The sequence below is a fragment of the Somniosus microcephalus genome, unplaced genomic scaffold, assembly GCF_052327205.1.
Source record: "Somniosus microcephalus isolate GS21.2 unplaced genomic scaffold, FLI_Smic_1.0 unresolved_chr4, whole genome shotgun sequence".
In the NCBI taxonomy this organism is placed as follows: Eukaryota; Metazoa; Chordata; class Chondrichthyes; order Squaliformes; family Somniosidae; genus Somniosus; species Somniosus microcephalus.
The window spans coordinates 31123544-31137184 of record NW_028225182.1 but is presented as its reverse complement, the minus strand read 5'-3'; positions in this window follow the sequence as shown (position 1 = coordinate 31137184).

The following is a 13641-nucleotide window of genomic DNA, read 5'->3' as shown; positions in this document are numbered from 1 at the left end:
AAGTAATGCTGAGTATTTAACGGAACTGCGCAAACTATCAAAACACTGCTAGTTTGGAACGGGACTAGCAGATACTTTAAGGGACAAGTTTGTGTGTGGGCTTCAAAGTGAAGGAACCCAGAAACGGCTTCTATCAGAAAAGGATCTTACGCTGGACAAGGCTTTCAGCATGGCAGTATCACATGAAGCAGCTGCACGGGGCGCTGCAGAGATACAATGGAGATCGCAAGAATATGGCACAAATGAAATGTCATATGGAACAGTGAAGTGTTATCGCTGTGGCAAAACAACACACGACCACAAGGACTGTTGGTTCAAGGACCAAGTGTGCAGACAGTGTGGAAAAGTAGGACACAGAGCAAGTGTCTGCAGGTCGGGAAAGAAAACCAGCAGCAAGAAAACTCCACAGGAAAAGTACAAAAAGGTACATAAGGTGACGGAGAGTAGTTCAGACAAACAGAAAAGTGATACAGACTCCGGAAGCAAGGAGCTGGGTTGTCTGAAACTACATCATGTAATCAAAATGGAGGATCACCAAACTATCTGGGTCACGCTCAAGATAGATGGAGTCCAAGTGAAAATGGAATTGGACACAGGATCAGCCCTAACAGTCATAAACCAAAGGGACTACAAGCGGCTATTCTCACATGTACCCTTGAGAGATACAGAGATTGTCTTGAAGACGTACACGGGGCAAAAAGTCTACCCCAAAGGAAAAATAAGGGTGAACGTGATATACAACGGCAAGGTAACACCAAAAATGGACATATATGTATTGCCAGATGGAGGACCGCCACTACTAGGGCGTGAATGGATCCGGAAGATACAGCTAGATTGGCATTCCATACAAGCACTGACTGTAGATGCCAAAACGGATGAAGATGTCACACTGGGACGACTGTCAAAAATGCTAACTGACACACAAGAAGTGTTCCAGGAGAGACTCGGAACACTAAAAGGCATAACAGCAAGATCAAAATAGAGGAAAATGCAAGCCCAAAGTTTTTTAAGGCCAGACCGGTACCTTATGCGATCCGCCCAGCCGTCGAAGCAGAGCTGGAAGGTTTGGAAAGTTCAGGAGTGCTATCCAAAGTGGACTGGAGCGAGTGGGCTACACCCATCGTTCCTGTAATGAAGAGGTCGTTGAGTAATATGCCTGGGGAACCAAAGAAGGTTCGCATCTGTGGGGACTTTAAGGTGACAGTGAACCCAGTCCTTCACACTGTACAATATCCGCTTCCGCGGATTGAAGATATTTTCGCCTCGCTATCTGGAGGGAAACGCTTCACTAAGATTGATCTGGCCCAGGCGTACCTGCAAATGGAGGCAGAAGAAGCCTCGAAACAGTACTTCACGACCAACACTCATAAAGGTCACTACCAATACAATCGGCTGGTGTTCGGGGTAGCATCAGCTCCGGCTATTTGGCAAAGGGCAATGGATCAAGTCCTGCAAGGGATTCCAAGGACCCAGTGTTATTTGGACGACATCCTGGTCACGGGGGAAAATGACAGTGATCACCTCGCCAACCTGGAGCAGGTGCTCACTAGATTGAAGGATTATGGGCTCCAAGCTAATCGCCACAAATGTGAGTTTTTCCAGAAGCAGATCTCGTATTGTGGCCACGTTATTGATGAAGAGGAGTTACATAAGTCCCCTGAAAAGATTGAGGCAGTAGTCAAGGCTCCAGCACCGGAAAATGTGTCACAACTGAGGTCGTTCCTCGGGTTGGTGAACTACTACCATAAGTCCTTGCCGAATTTGTCTACAGTTCTACACCCACTGAACACCCTACTGCAAACGGGGGTACCATGGAAGTGGAATGACGAACGTAGACGAGCTTTCCCGAAGTGCAAAGAATTGATCACATGAAAAGAGGTGTTGGCCCATTTCAACCCAGCACTACCAATTCGGCTGGCGTGTGATGCATCACCCTATGGTATTGGAGCGGTGCTGTCACACAAATTCCCGGACGGCTCGGAGAGGCCAGTAGCCTTTGCGTCTCGGTCACTAACCTCAGCCGAGCGTAACTATGCCCAGATTGACAGGGAGGCCCTCAGCCTAGTGTGGGGAGTGAAAAAGTTCAACCACTATCTGCACGGGCAGAAGTTCACCTTGCTGACTGACCACCAACCACTTGTCTCCATCTTTAACCCAAAGAAGGGCGTTCCGGTGATGACTGCGCAACAGTACAAAGATGGTCCCTTTTTCTAGGGGCGCACCAATATGATATCGAGTATAAGGGTACAAAACAGCATGGAAACGCTGATGGGCTATCACGCCTGCCACTACCTACTGCAGAGGAAGCACCAGCAGTGGATCCTGTCGAAATATTTCATTCGACTATAATTGAATGCTTGCCAGTAACTAACGCTGGTATAGAGAAGGAGACCCGAAATGACCCGACACTATCTCGGGTATATGATTTGACGGTGAAGGGATGGCCAGCACATGGCGACTCACTGTTGCCAGCATTCTCATCCAGAAGAGAACAGCTGTCAGTATGCCAGGGGACCTTGATGTGTGGATCCCGAGTGGTAATTCCACCCAAGTTAACGGAGAGACTGCTCAATGAGCTTCACGAAGGCCATCTGGGAGGGGTGAAAATGAAAAGCCTTGCTAGGGCTTATGTGTGGTGGCCGGGGATCGATCAGCAAATCGAGGACCTGACAAAGAGCTGCTCAGGATGCCAGAAGGTCCAAAATGCACCACCACATGCCCCTTTACACCCATGGGAGTGGCCCTCACCTCCATGGCAATGGGTGCATATTGATTTTGCTGGTCCATTCATGGACTCAATGTTTTTAATAGCTGTGGATGCGCACTCGAAATGGCCTGAGGTGATCAAAATGTCCTCCACCACCACGGAGAAAACTATTGCAGTCCTACGGACCATCTTTGCCAGGAACGGCTTGCCAGAGCAGATTTGCTCTGATAACGGACCACAGTTTGTGTCCGAAGAGTTTCGAAGATTTATGAAAAGGAATGGGGTAAGGCATTACACCTCCGCTCTGTATCATCCAGCCACCAATGGATTGGCTGAGAGGTTTGTACAAACCTTTAAAAAAGCAGTAAGGGCCATGTGCGATGACGACATTCCACTGCAGCAAAAGGTGGACAATTTCCTGTTAGCCTACAGAAATGCGACACATACAGTCACCAACCAGACCCCGGCCATGATGTTCTTTAACCGAAAGTTGAGATCTCGTCTGGATTTGCTCAAACCAAATGTACGAAGAGATGTTGAGAATAAGCAATTCCAGCACATCAATGAGAAGCCGACAAGGAGCTTCAATGTAGGGCAACCAGGAGCGATATGCACACGGCAGGGGCCACTAATGTACACCGTGGATGTTGGGGAGAACATTGTGAGACGCCATGTCGACCAGATCCTAGAGTCACAGGAAAGAGTCCACCCCAGGTCTCGCGTACCTGGTGATGAACCCGACATACCGGTAGCATCTACCCCAGAAACAGTAGCATCGGAAGCTGATGAACCAACCGACGACAGGGGGCCAGAATCGCCTCCGCACCAAGAGCAAGACACTCAGGGAAGGCGCTATCCAGAAAGGATCAGGAAGCCGCCCCAAAGACTGAATTTAAAAATGGACTATTTGCCGTTAATGTTACATGTTAAAAGTGTTAATTGTTAAATGATTGTTATGGTACTGTTAATCTAAAAGGGGAGGAATTGTAGTGTATGTACCTTTAAGGGGAGAACTACTTTTTACAGCTCCTGTATACTGTAGTACTGGCAGTGACCACACCGGTATATAAACCCTGAGTAGGGATCTGTACTTTAGATTTTGAGTAACCTGCATCCAGTAAACACCTGTTAATTGTTCCTCTGCAGTATCTGTCAATTTATTGAAGAATACCATACATTAACATTCACGGATTCAACAATGATAAGACTTTTAGCAATCTGACTTGTCAACTCTGCTTTGTCATGCATTAAATAAAGCTCTAAGTACCACAACTGTTGCGGTGTAAAACACAGAAAATGCTGGAAGCACTCAGCATTATGAATGGGTTGGACAGGGCCTTGTTGCATGTGGGCATGGACTGCTTCATTATCTGAGGAGTTGTGAATGGCGCTGAACACTTTACAGTCATCAGCGACCATTCCCATCCCTCCTCCCCACTTCCATTCAGGGGGCTTTTTGTGTCCCAGGTCCCCCTCCTCCCACCCTTAAACACTTGAGCAGTTCTTTAAAGGGCATTATACTAACAGAAGTTCATAGAATGACACAGCACAGAAGCAGGCCATTCGGCCCATCATGCCTGTGCCGGCTCTTTGAAAGAGCTCTCCAATTATTCCCACTCCCCCGTTGCTCTTTCCCCACAGCCGTGTAAATTTTATCCCCTTCAAGTATTTCTCCAATTCCCCTTTTGAAAGTTACTATTGAATCTGCTTCCACCGCCCTTTCAGGCATCGCATTCCAGATCACAACAACTCACTGAGTAAATAAATTCTCCTCATCTGTCCCTCTGGTTCTTTTGCCAATGATCTTAAATCTGTGTCCTCTGGTTCCCGACCCTCCTGCCAGTGGAAACAGTTTCTCCTTATTTACTCTATCAAAAGCCTTCATAATTTTGAACACCTCTATCAAATCTCCCCTTAACCTTCTCTGCTCTAAGAAGAACAACACCAGCTTCTCCAGTCTCTCCGCATAACTGAAGTCCCTCGTCCCTGGTACCATTCCAGCAAATCTCCTCCGCACCCTCTCCATGGGTCTTGACATCTTTCCTAAAGTGCGGTGCCCAGAATTGGACACAATACTCCAGCTGAGGCCTAAGCAGTGATTTTAAAAAAGGTTTTCTATGAATTCCTTGCTTTTTTTTGCCTCTATTTATAAAGCCCAGGAACCCGTGTGCTTTTTTTTTAACGGCCTTCTCTACTTGTCCTGCCACCTTGAAAGCTGTCGGTTCTGGATGCTCGACACAGTCCCTGGGTGTAAAACGGAAATCATTTTTTTATTATTCTCTCCCCCTCCAGCGACCGTAGCCCATTTTAATTCGCAGCCGTGAGCAAAGATTGACCTTGATTTCGCTCTGTCAGGACCAGACTACGAAAATAGGCCCGGGCGGAAAGACGTAGCCTTCATGACCGACTAGACCATCCGCACCCAAGGACACAGAGATATTCTTCAGCGCAAAGGCGTGCCAACCTGAGCGAGCGAGAGAACCTTCGAGCAAACGTGTCCTGAGTTGGGGTTTAGATGCAGATACCTGTTGCCATGGAAATGAGCTCTGGTTGCTAGGTAGGGCAGTCTTCGGAGCTCACTATGATGCATTTGAAACTGTGGCAACGGATCCCTGAGGTGGTTTTATTAATATAATTATATTATTATAAAATCTGGATATAAAATAATTAAGCGGGAGCGTGCTGCTGATCAGACTTGCAGATATGATGAGAAACCAGTTAATCCAACATGCTTAACAGGTCTGTATGACTTAAATAAGAATGCAAAACCAGTCTTTGATACACTGTTAGGTGATTCTAGGTGTTCCCCAGAACAAACGTAACCTTGTTATCTTTCCATCCTTATTTTCCTCCTCGGGTTCAGATCTCTCCATGGCCTAACCTCCTCCTGCACAACAACACTCCGTGAACTCTGCTTTCCTCCAACTGTCCTCTTGAGCATCCCCAATTTTAATCGCACCAGCATTGGTGGCCATGCTTTCAGCTGTCTACATAAGAACATAAGAAATAGGAGCAGGAGTTGGCCAATCGGCCCCTCGAGCCTGCTCCGCCATTCAATAAGATCATGGCTGATCCAATCTTGGCCTCAACTCCACTTTCCCGCTCTCTCCCCGTACCCCTCGACTCCCCTGTAGTTCAAATGTCTGTCAATCTCCGCCTTGAATATATTCACTGACTCCGCCTCCACAGCTCTCCGGGGTAGAGAATTCCAAAGATTCCCGACCCTCTGAGAAGAAATTCCTCCTCACCTCCGTCTTAAATGGGCGACCCCTTATTCTGAATCTATGCCCCCTAGTTCTAGATACCCCCACTAGGGGAAACATCCTCTCAGCATCCACCCTGTCAATCCCCCTCAGAATCTTATATGTTTCAATAAGATCCCCTCATTCTTCTAAACTCCAATGAGTATAGGCCCAACCTGCTCAACCTTTCGTCATACGTCAGCCCCTTCATCTCAGGAATCAACCTCGTGAACCTTCTCTGCACTGCCTCCAATGAGAGTATATCCCTCCTTAAATATGGAGACCAAAACTGTACGCAGTACTCCAGGTGTGGTCTCACCAGCGCCCTGTACAGTTGCATCAAGACTTCCCTACTTTTGTACTCCATCCCCCTTGCAATAAAGGCCAACATTCCATTAACCTTCCTAATTAATTGCTGTACCTGCACGCTAACTTTTTGTGTTTCATGTACGAGGACCCCCAGATCTCTCTGTACCGCGGAATTCTGTAATCTCTCTCCATTTAAAAAATAATTTGCTTTTTCATTCTTCCTTCCAAAGTGGATAACCTCACATTTTCCCACATTATACTCCATCTGCCAAATCTTTGCCCACTCACTTAACCTCTCTATATCCCTTTGTGTCCTCCTTACAACTTGCTAACCCACCTATTTTTGTATCATCAGCAAATTTGGCTACAGTACACTCGGTCCCTTCATCCAATATAGATTGTAAATAGTTGAGGCCCCAGCACTGATCCCTGTGGCTCCCCACTAGTTATTGGTTGCCAACTGGAAAAATGACCCATTTATCCCGATAGCTGTCTAGGCCCTATTTTCTGGAATTCACACCCTAGGTGGCAGCCTCTGAGTGAGAAGTTATTGGGTCAATCACACACTAGAGAGAGTTGAGCACAGAAATCTAGGCTGACAATTCCCAGTGCAGTACTTAGAGAGTGCTGCACTGTCGGAGGTGCCGTCTTTCAGATGAGACATTAAATCTATCTGCCCTCTCAGGTGGACATAAAAGATCTCCTGGTACTGTTTCGAACAAAAGCAGAGGAGTTCTCCCCGGTGTCCTGGACCAATATTTATCCCTAAACCGACATCACTAAATCAGATTATCTGGTCATTTATCTCATTGCTGTTTGTGGGAGCTTGCTCTGCTCAAAATGGCTGCTGCATTCCTGACGTTACATCAGTGACTACCGGCCATTCCAATGATTTGAGTCCCCCTTTCCAAGTAACTTTTATGAACTCTATCGCCATGGGTATGAGTAGAGAGTTGTGGACCCTTCCAGGACGGGACATCTAAGACAACGTGGTCCTAAAAGTAATTTGGACACAATGGACCTCCCACTGATAGATTTACCCATCTTTACTCCTTCAGCTATTTGCAGCTAAATAGGTTAGGGAGCACCAGCGGTCGTTATTGCTGTTTGTGGGAGCTTGCTGTGCACAAATTGGCTGCCGTGTTTCCTTCAACAGTCCTTCATTGACTGTTATGTGCCCTGAGGTCGTGAAAGGCGCTATATAAATGCAATGTCATAAATTGCAACTTCTACAAGAAGTAACTCAGGAAGTACTACTGAACGGCCAGCTGAGGGCGCCGTCCGAGGAGTATAAATACTCGGGCGTGGGCCCACCTTGAGCAGAGACAATCTGGAAACAGGAAGCTAGTGACTACTAACTAGACCTCCATGTTTTGTTACAAGTCGATTAAAGCCTTGCTTTATGTACAACCAAGTGCGTAGTGAGTCTTTATTACGTCATGCAAGTCTTTCTTACTTTCTCCCTGAACCTCTCCACCTCTCTCTCCTCCTTTAAGACGCTGCTTAAAGCTTACCTCTTTGACCAAGCTTTTGGTCACCTGTCCTAATATCTCCTTCGGTGGCTCGGTGTCAAATTTTGTCTGGTAATCGCTCCTGTGAAGTGCCTTTGGATGTTCTACTGCGATAAAGGTGCTACATAAATACGGTTTGTTGATGTAGTCATGCTTCATAATACCAGGAACCGCACCATTCATCCAGCACACAAGGGGGTGAATAATAGATGATGGGACATTTTTGTTGGGGCTATTCATGCGCCTCTCAGGAGTAGTGGTAATGTAGGGCACAGTATCAATCAAGAAATTAGTAGTGCATGTAACAAGGGCAATACGGTAATCATGGGGGACTTTAATCTATATATTGACTGGGCAAATCAAATTACCACTAATGGTGTGGAGGACAAATTCTTGGAATGCATGTGAGATGGTTTCCTGGATCAGTATGTGAAGGAACCAACCAGGGAACAGGCTATTCTGGATCTGGTACTGTGTAATGAGAAAGGGCTAATCAATAATCTTGTGGTAAAGGGGCCTTTAGGGACAAGTGGCCATAACATGATTGAATTTTATATTAAGTTTGAGAGTGATGTAGTCCAATCTGAAACTAAGATCTTCAATCTAAACAGAGGAAACGACAAGGGTATGAGGGACAAGTTGGCCATGGTAGATTGGGAGACTACACTAAAAGGTATGAAGGTGGACATACAATGGCTAACATTCAAGGAAATAATGCATAATTTACAACAGACATATATTCCTCTAGGGCATAAAAACCAAAAAGGAAAAGTGATCCAACCATGGCTAACAAAAGAAATTAAAGCTAGTATTATGTCAAAGGAGGAAGCTTATAAAGTTGCCAGAGAAAGCAGTCAACCTGAGGATTGGGATCTTTTTAGGAATCAGCAAAGGGGGACCAAGAAATTGATAAAGAAAGGGAAAATGGAATATGAGTACAAACTAGCGAAAAATATAAAAACGGATTGTAAAATCTTCTATAGATATGTGAAAAGGAAAAGACAGGCGAAGGTAAATGTAGGTCCTTTACAGTCAGAGATGAGAGAATTTATAATGGGGAATGAGGAAATGGCAAGAAATTAAATACCTTGTTTTTGTCTTCATGGAGGAAGATGCAAAAAACCTCCTAGAAATAGGAGAAAACCAAGGGTGTGGCGAGAATGCGGAACTTAAAGAAATTATTATTAGTAAAAAAACAGCACTAGCAAAATTAATGGGACAAAAAGTCAATAAACCTCAAGGACCAGATGACCTACACCCTAGGGTTTTGAAAGAGGTGGCCATTGGAATAGTGGACGCATTGGTTGTCATCTTCCAAAATTCTATAGATTCTGGAACGGTTCCTGCAGATTGGAGGATAGCAAATGTAACCCCGCTATTTAAGAAAGGAGGGAGAGAGAAAACAGGGAACTACAGACCTGGTAGCCTCACATCAGTAGTTGGGAAAATGCTGGAATCTATTATAAAGGATGCAATAACTGGGCACTTAGAAACTGATAGTAAGATTGGGTAGAGTCAACATGGATTTATGAAAGGGAAATCCTGTTTAACAAACATATTGGAGTTCTTTGAGGATGTATCTAGTGGAGTAGATAAAGGGGATCCGGTAGATGTGGTGTATTTGGATTTTCAGAAGGCCTTCGATAAGGTCCCACATAAGAGGTTGGTAATCAAAATTAGGGCACATGGAATTAGGGGTAATATACCAGCATGGATTGAAAATTGGTTAACAGACAGAAAGCAAAGAGTAGGAATAAACGGGTCTTTTTCAGGATGGCAGGCTGTGACTAGTGGGGTACCGCAAGGATCAGTGCTTGGGCCCCAGCTATTCACAATCTATATTAATGATTTGGATGAGGGGACTAAATGTAACATTTCCAAATTTGCTGATGATACAAAGCTAGGTGGCAGTGTCAGTTGTGACGAGGATGTGAAGAGGCTTCAAGGGGATCTCGACAGGTTCAGTGAGTGGGTGAGAACATGGCAGGTGGAATATAATGCTGATAAATGTGAAGTTATCCACTTTCGTAGAAAAAACAGAAAGGCAGAGTATTTCCTAAATGGTGAAAGATTGGGGAATGCAGATGCTCAAAGGGACCTAGGTGTCCTTGTATATGTGGCACTGAAGGCGAATGTGCAGGTGCAGCAAGCCATTAGGAAGTCAAATGGTATGCTGGCCTTCATTACAAGAGGATTTGAGTACAGGAGTAAAGAAGACTTAGTCCAATTATATAGGGCCTTGGTGAGACCACACCTGGAGTACTGTGTACAATTTTGGTCTCCTTACCTAAGGAAGGATATACTTGCCATAGAGGGAGTGCAATGAAGGTTCACGAGATTGATTCCTGGGATGGCAGGACTGTCGTATGAGATGAGATTGAGTAACAGATTGAGAATAGGCCTAGATTCAATTGAATTCAGAAGAATGAGAGGCGATCTCATTGAAGCATACAAAATTATTACAGGGCTTGATAGGGTGGATGCTGGGGGAATATTTCCCTTGGTTGGGGACTCTAGAACCAGAGGCCTTAACCTCAGGATAAAGGATAGGCCATTAAGGACTGAGATGAGAAGAAATTTCTTCACACAGAGGGTGAGGAATCTTTGGAATTCTCTACCCCAGAGGGCTGTGGAGGCTCAGTCATTGGGTATATTCAAAACAGAAGTCGATAGATTTCTGACTGGTAAGGGCATCAAGGGATATGGCGATAGGGCCGGTGAATGGAGTTGAGGCAGAAGATCAGCCATGATCTCATTGAATGGCGGAGCAGGCTCGAAGGGCCGAATGTCCGACTCCTGCTCCTATTTCTTATGTTCTAATGTTCTTATGTTGACGGATTACGAGGCACGGGGAGGTGGCGCTATCGGGAAGTGGCATGGAGGAGCGGGACCAAGGTTCCGACACCCTCCGGTCTGTGGAATTCCTGGAGTAACAGTCAGCTTGGCTCAGCTGGTAGCACACTTGACTGCATGTCAGAAGGCCATGGGTTCATAGCATCGCTAGAGAGCTCAAAACATAATACCTCTGAGTGTGTGCAGCGGGTGATAAAAAAACATGGTCCAATAGACAACACTCAAACCCCCAATCTACCATCCATTTTCTACCCAATTTCAGATGGATGAGGCAGAATGACAGCCAAGGAGCCAGGTCCAGTACTAGCCAAGCACCGATCAGTACTAGCCAAGCCCCGATCAGTACTAGCCATGCCCCGATCAGTACTAGCCAAGGCCCGATCAGTATTGGCCAAGCCCCGATAAAGTACTAGCCAAGTACCGATCAGTACTAGCCATGCCCCGAGCAGTACTAGCCAAGTCCCGATCAGTACTAGCCATGCCCCGATCAGTACTAGCCAAGCCCCGATCAGTACTAGCCATGCCCCGATCAGTACTAGCCAAGTCCCTATCAGTACTAGCCAAGTCCCGATCAGTGCTAGCCAAGTCCCTATCAGTACCAGCCAAGTCCCGATCAGTACGAGCCAAGTCCCGATCAGTACTAGCCAAGACCCGATCAGTACTAGCCAAGTCCCGATCAGTACTAGCCAAGAACCGATCAGTACTAGTCAAGTGCCGATCAGTACTAGCCAAGTCCCGATCAGTATTAGCCTAGTCCCAATCAGTACTATCCAAGTCCTGATCAGTACTAGCCAAGTCCCGATCAGTACTAGCCAAGTTCCGATCAGTACTAGCCAAGTCCCGATCAGTACTAGCCAAGTCCCGATCAGTACCAGCCAAGTCCCGATCAGTACTAGCCAAGTCCCGATCAGTACTAGCCAAGTCCTGATCAGTAATAGCCAAGTTCCGATCAGCACTAGCCAAGTCCCGATCAGTACCAGCCAAGTCCCGATCAGTACTAGCCAAGCCCCGATCAGTAACAGCCAAGTCCCTATCAGTATCAGCCAAGCCCCGATCAGTACTAGCCATGCCCCGATCAGTACTAGCCAAGGCCCGATCAGTACTAGCCAAGACCCGATAAAGTACTAGCCAAGTACCGATCAGTACTAGCCATGCCCCGAGCAGTACTAGCCAAGTCCCGATCAGTACTAGCCATGCCCCGATCAGTACTAGCCAAGCCCCGATCAGTACTAGCCATGCCCCGATCAATAATAGCCAAGTCCCGATCAGTACTAGCCAAGTCCTGATCAGTACTAGCCAAGTCCTGATCAGTACTAGCCAAGTCCCGATCAGTACCAGCCAAGTCCCGATCAGTACTAGCCAAGCCCCGATCAGTACTAGCCAGGTCCTGATCAGTATTGGCCAAGACCCGATCAGTACTAGTCAAGTGCCGATCAGTACTAGGCTAGTCCCGATCAGTACTAGTCAAGTCCCTATCAGTACGAGCCAAGTCCCAATCAGTACGAGCCAAGTCCCAATCAGTACTAGCTGAGTCCCGATCAGTACTAGCCAAGACCCGATCAGTACTGGTGAAGTGCCGATCAGTACTAGCCAAGTCCCGATCAGTACTAGCCAAGTCCCGATCAGTACTAGCCAAGAACCGATCAGTACTAGCCAAGAACCGATCAGTACTAGTCAAGTGCTGATCAGTACTAGCCTAGTCCCGATCAGTACTAGCCAAGAACCGATCAGTACTAGTCAAGTGCCGATCAGTACTAGCCAAGTCCCGATCAGTATTAGCCTAGTCCTAATCAGTACTATCCAAGCCCTGATCAGAACTAGCCAAGTCCCTATCAGTATCAGCCAAGTCCCGATCAGTTCTAGCCAAGTCCCGATCAGTACTAGCCAAGCCCTGATCAGTAGTAGCCTAGTCCCGATCAGTACTAGCCAAGCCCCGATCAGTACTAGCCAAGTCCCGATCAGTACCAGCCAAGTCCCGATCAGTACTAGCCAAGACCTGATCAGTGCTAGCCAAGCCCCGATCAGTACTAGCCAAGACCCTATCAGTACTAGCCAAGTCCCTATCAGTACGAGCAAACTCCCAATCAGTACTAGCCAAGTCCCAATCATTACTAGCGAAGTCCCGATCCGTACAAGCCAAGTCCCTATCAGTACTAGCCAAGAACCGATCAGTACTAGTCAAGTGCTGATTAGTACTAGCCAAACCCTGATCAGTATTAGCATAGTCCCGATCAGTACTAGCCAAGCTCCGATCAGTACTAGCCAAGTCCCGATCAGTACCAGCCAAGTCCCGATCAGTACGAGCCAAGTCCCGATCAGTACTAGCCAAGACCCGAGCAGTACTAGTCAAGTGCAGATCAGTACTAGTCTAGTCCCGATCAGCACTAGCCAAATCCGATCAGTACCAGCCAAGTCCCGATCAGTACTAGCCAAGCCCCGATCAGTACCAGCCAAGTCCCTATCAGTATCAGCCAAGCCCCGATCAGTACTAGCCATGCCCCGATCAGTACTAGCCAAGGCCCGATCAGTACTAGCCAAGACCCGATAAAGTACTAGCCAAGTACCGATCAGTACTAGCCATGCCCCGAGCAGTACTAGCCAAGTCCCGATCAGTACTAGCCATGCCCCGATCAGTACTAGCCAAGCCCCGATCAGTACTAGCCATGCCCCGATCAATAATAGCCAAGTCCCGATCAGTACTAGCCAAGTCCTGATCAGTACTAGCCAAGTCCTGATCAGTACTAGCCAAGGCCCGATCAGTACCAGCCAAGTCCCGATCAGTACTAGCCAAGCCCCGATCAGTACTAGCCAGGTCCTGATCAGTATTGGCCAAGACCCGATCAGTACTAGTCAAGTGCCGATCAGTACTAGGCTAGTCCCGATCAGTACTAGTCAAGTCCCTATCAGTACGAGCCAAGTCCCAATCAGTACGAGCCAAGTCCCGATCAGTACTAGCCAAGTCCCGATAAGTACTAGCCAAGTCCCGATCAGTACTAGCCAAGTCCCTATCAGTACTAGG